The following is a 6000-nucleotide window of genomic DNA, read 5'->3' on the forward strand; positions in this document are numbered from 1 at the left end:
GGTAAGGCGCTCCCTCTGCAATTGTAACCAAACTTTGTCGCCCACTTGAAACTTGTGCAGTACCCCTCTGGGTAAGGAGAAGTTGTTCCTGTGTTCTATCATGACTGTATCCCTCTGTTGCTGCTGCTGCATGGAGGAACCCTTCGCGAGGGTCATGGATGTAGCAACGATCTTCCCCTTACTTTGGGAGCGAACCAGACAGAAAATAAATTTCCTAGTCTGTGAGATGAGCTTTCTGCCTTTCTTAGCAGTGATCAAAGAGGTGGCGGTAGGTGGAGCTACCTCTGGTATCCTATATAATGAATTATCCAAAGAAATAATGACAGCATGAGGCCTTGACTCATACACAACATGTTGCCTCCACAAGTATGGCTGGCCTAATAGTACATCACAAACATCCAGAGGTGTAACATCACACAATACCTCATCTGTGAAGGGCTTGATGCTGTAGGGAAGGCGGCACTGCTGGCGAACTTTGAGATTTCGTCCTTCATGAAGCCACCCGATACTGTACGGTTGTGGGTGTGGCGTAGTTGGTAGGCCCAACTGCTTCACGACCTCGGCTGAAACGAGGTTCTTTTGGCTGCCACTATCGACAATGAATTGCAGCGGCGAACCCTTCACCCACATCTGTGAGTGGAAAAGACGTTCCCCCTCCTCTGGCTCTTCGGGCTCATTCTTTTGGATCTTGGCAGTGGCAACAACGACACTAGGATCTGCATCAATGATTTCCTTCCCTTTGCCATCCCCCTTGTCGGGTTCTGGCTCAGAGTCGGAACATGCATCTGATTCGGAAGCCTTCAACTCAGCCACCAGCGACTGCTTGGTCCGACACTCACTTGCGTTATGAGTGGGACTCTTGTGGAACTCACACCACTTTCCTGTGTCCTTCTTCGGCTTCGTGGTGTTGTTCTTTTCTTGCAGCTTTGAGGGTTGTCTTGGGTCACCCCGCCTTGGCTTTGTCCTTTGGGCTTAGGATTTGCAGATCCAAAGTCTCGCTTCTTCTATTTGAACTTTTGCTCGATTTTGACAGCGTATCAGTATGCTGTGCCGAGTGAGGAGATGTTCAAGAACTCCATCTCTTCCTGGATGTATCTGTGTAGGAAGCCGCGGTATTTGAGTACCAGATGTAGCTCAGAATCTTTGATACCCAACTGTGTGCGAAGGGTATGAAAAATATTTGTGAACTCTGGTACATCTTGGTCTCGTCCCTGCCGCAGTGTGGTCCATTTGATGTATTTGTCCTCATAGCTTTTGACAGGGTAGTACTGCTCCTTGATGGCATCCCGGAAGTCATTCCAAGTGGGGGCGGCTGAAAACAGTGAGCCTGTACTTTCATCCTTCTGCTCGCAGTATGTTTCCCACCAGTCCTTGACGTGGGGGGCTGCTTTGAGAAGAGTGAAAACAATCTTTTCCCGACTTGAAAATTCATGAACAGAAAAATACCCATCTGGCAGATTTAACCATTTATCTATGGCATCTGCGTCTATTTGACCCTCGAAGATGGGGATTTAAAAATTAACTTGTACCTTAAACGGTGTGGCGTTTCCAGAGTAGCTGTTGGAAGCCGATGCGTTGCCTCTGGGTAGCCGCTGAAGGATCTGTGCAAAGCTATCCATCATCGCATTCCTTTGCCGCTCGAGGGCTTCTTTGAGCAAGATTCTGATAGGATCTCCTGCCCCCTTGTCTTTCTTCTCATCCGCCATGGGAGGTCATCGAGATTTGTGAGGCTGGTCTTGCAAAGGTTCGACCAATTCAAGCCCTAACTCCTTATATCCCGACCTCGTTGGGGACATGCAAAGAAAAACAGAGAAAAAGCAGACCGCTCTGATACCACTGATCCGGATTTAAGCAGGAACGCAATAAAACACAGAGGTAACCATAAACACAAATATGCAGCGGAAATAATACTTCACTTCATTAATGTAAAATACTGAAATATGCTTACAAACAGTAACGGAAATAAACCAGCTAGGGCGATGGTAGCTTATCTCTGAGAAGAGATGTGGTGGCTACATGCCTCTGAACTGTCTTAGAATGAGGCTCGAAGGCCTATTTATTGTTGAGAAACAATGGAAAACCCTTAACATTCCAAAACCTAACCCTAGAAGATGAAACGCCAAACTATGGGTCCCGTTTGGGTAAATTGGTACATCAACTTCCCGGGGTCGTAACTTTGGCATACGATCTCCGTTTGACGCGCATGATAGCCCGTTGGAAAGATCTCTCCGAGGACTACGACGGAAAAGACGATTTTTTATCCAAAAAATTATGGAGGTAGATTTCCCAAAAAACGTCGTTTAGGGCCTCAAAACGGCTCCGGAAGTTTAGGACCCGAAAAACTGCTAAAAATAGTAAACTGTGCTATAATTAAGGAAACTGAAAAACTGAAAGAGATAGTTGTGGGGGTCCAAATGGGATAGGTGGGTGGCCACCAAAATCCACCTGGATCATAGGGGAGTTTGAGGAGGAAATTCAGTGGGAAGCATTCTAACAGAGTTTGCAGACATTTTGGTGGAATTTAACAACATAATTCTTAGGTGGGTCGATTTACCCAACAAGAGAGCTAGCCAAGCCCAATAGGGCCAAATTTTGTGGTCAAGCTTTGGCCAAACCCTTTGTGAGTTATTCTGGGTTTCTTGAGTAGAGGCCATAATTAATTTCCCAAATTTTTTTGAGCAACATAGAGGCCTCTAGCAACATATCATTTCAGGCAGCAACACCATTTCTAGGCAATTATAGTGTAACACTTGGGCCAAATTGATAGAATTTGGAGGAGGGTGATTCAGGGATCATTTTGGGATTTTGCTAGCTTGCTAAGAGCAAGCCCAAGTGCACTCATTCTAACACCTTGATTTTACACCTCTTTCCATTAAAAAAATGATCATACAATGTTGTTTTGGAAGCAAATTCATGGTTTGATTGTTTGTTCTGATTTTATGGTGTGTTTGTCTATTTTGCTTTCAATAACTGTTAATTTTCCCTTAGGGATATTACACTTGAGGTGTGTTTGTTCTCCTTGAAATAATTTGAGATCTTGGATCCACAAGTTCTCCTTCTCCTCTTTTAAGCTTCAACCTTGTAAGCATAAGAAAAACACTTGCCAACAAATCAAAACTTCACAATAACCTGTTGCTCTGATACCAAAATGATCTGAATGTGTTAACTTGAATATTTTAAACAATTTGCAAGTGAAAATTATATATGTTTTGGGTAGAGGATCAATTTACTAAACACATAAACATGTCAATTTTAACCACAATTTATAGCCACACAGAGACAAAATAAGCATATTTGAAACACATAACACAAATCATGATAAAGGAGTTCACCCCTCTCCTGGGCTACATCTCCTGGTCCAGCTTCAAATGCAGGGCCTCTTTCATTAAAATGCTCAAAAGTGTATTTACATGCTTTATCATAGCTCAAATAGAAAAACATATGTCTCCAATGTATCCAACACTATCAAAAACCCCCATTTTGGTTCTTTCTGCACCTCATTTGGCCAAAATTAAGTTATGATTGTTTCAAGTTTTTACTCCATTCTACTGCTAATCATCCTCCAATTTGGCCTAAACCTGGCTTGAGTGCCCCAAACCCAAAATTGGCACACAATTCTATCCTAGACTCCCGCCCGATGGATGAAATTGTAGGATGGTTAGTCTACCCATTAAGCCCCCAGTTTCGAAAATTTGGGTCACATGGCATGCAAATGACTGCATAGGGGGCTAAGAATATAGGGCCTAACTTCAAGCCCCTTTTCCGTTGCGGTAAGGTTGCATGGGAACACCTGTGTCTTGGGGTTGGCCCCTTCCACACCCACACTTTTGGTTTTATGGCCGCCATATGACCTTTGGGCTGGCCCCTTTCCACAAGCCTTCGGTTCTTTAAGCACTGGACTTTTTCAATTTGGGTCGTGGGTTGTGGCCGAGGGCTAGGCTAAGGCCTAGCCCCTTGGACCCCTGCTTGTGGTCCCGTGGCGCAGGAGTGGCCAGGGGCTAGGGCATAGCCCGACCCCCTCCCCCCAATGGCGCATTACAAAAACCTTAAATATAGTTTGTCGCCCATAATAATCAAGCAAAAATGTAGGCGTGCCAGTGAAGGGCTTAGCTGGCATGTGGTAGGTCTCGCATTTGAACCTTGCAAAGAAATTTTGGCCTCAACCTTAATTTTACATGGTCAATAGGAGGCCACGTGGAAATTAGGGATTGGGCCACATGGAAACTCATGATTGGTCCACCCAATCACCCCTTGAACCAATAATAAGCCACCGAATCGAACCACTAAATCATTCCACTTGTCCTTATCCCATTGGCTGATGGGAGGCATAGTCACCCTGCCCAATCATTGCCCAGTCAGTGTACATACTACTGACTAAGCATCCATGCAAACTTATTTTTAAAATTTTAGCTATTTAGCAAATTGATGAGAACACGATATCAGGAGCATACAATATTGGTTTTTGAGTGAAATGAGTTTCATTGGATTCATATCACCGAGATCTATCCAATTGTACAAGTTTCGAGCATTTTTGAGCACTTTGAATTTTGAGCCCAAAACTGATCCCCTGGATCAACATAAGAGTCTTAGACAATGCTAGTGATAGGATGAATTGACAGGGGAGCAAGAAGATCTCATGAGATATCTTGGCATATTTATTGTGTGTGGTGACACATGGTGATTAGCCTACTATGGTAGTGTTGATGCCTCGAAAATCGCTGCAACAACATTGGGGATAACCACCCGGTCCGGACCTTAGTACAACTCCTTTTCCGTTTGGAATAGTGGCTCCGACTGGGGATAATGGGACCAGGTTCCCAAAAGTGGATAAACGGGATGAATGGGTGATTTATAAACTAAGCTAGTGGTGAGCGAATAACTAAATCTATTAACAAGAATACATGAACTATGACCTATCCCGGGAACTTATTGAGCTTTAAAGTGCAGCGCTTGATGGTCTGTGTCTATAAACAGGCATATAGATGACTCCATTTAACATACATGGACATTATTTCATTCATGATTACTATGCTTAAATAGTTAAGCAAAGCGATTAAAGCGATATTACCACACTCATCATTTATATCATTGACACATACATGATTAAAAGAAAGGCACATCATAAAACATCCAATAGTGGAAGGAATACAGATCTGCTGTTAAAGCGCATGCATATAATCAATAACAGCAAATGATAATCAAATAACAATTCATATGAAAGGAACGAATTCAGACATAGATAAAAATACCATATGAGCTGCTTGACACTCCCAATATCAATCGCTACTTTTAATTCTTCCTTCAACGCAGAAACATTCTCAACAAAGACAATAGTGCACAATTGCATAAAAAGCTTCCTTGTCAAATTAAGAAAAACTGGTCCAGTTTCATAAAAGAATATTGACTGAAGCACAATAGTGCAAACTTCAGTCTTTAAGTCTGGTACAAAACTTTACGACCCTTTCCAAAACAATGAAAGGGTCTATAAATACTAAATTAATCTACCTATCTATAAAACAGAAATCCTATTTAATTGGTATCAATCAATCTTGATCTGATTTTCTTCAGCGATCTGGCAGTCGACGGCATGATTCATCGGGTAGGCTGCTTGCCTTTATATCTGTGCTGACTTATCGCAAGCATTGGCTCTACTTCAGGAGGTTTGTTGAGGCGCAAGCTGAGCTGGGCGGCATAGGTGGCATCCTGAATATCGGGAATCATATACCCGATTGCATCTGTTAGGAATTTGAGGGCGGCTCTCTGTGTATGCGACTTTACCAGGAAGAATCAATATGTGTCCCAGGTTAAACTGTTAATCCCAGCGATTAACCTCCCCTTTTCTTCTAGATCTGAATAACATGATTGCTCCAATGTTTTCATAGTTGTCAACTTTCCTGGTGTACATTGGGAAATCATATTTGATAAGTAGAGAGTGTTATTAACTAGTTCAACTGAATTGCTAGAAGTTGATTTACATCTTGAAACTGCCCTCTCTGCTTT

Source organism: Pinus tabuliformis, chromosome J (genome assembly GCF_031772625.1).
Source record: "Pinus tabuliformis cultivar Carrire ecotype Pingquan chromosome J, CPIR1, whole genome shotgun sequence".
In the NCBI taxonomy this organism is placed as follows: Eukaryota; Viridiplantae; Streptophyta; class Pinopsida; order Pinales; family Pinaceae; genus Pinus; species Pinus tabuliformis.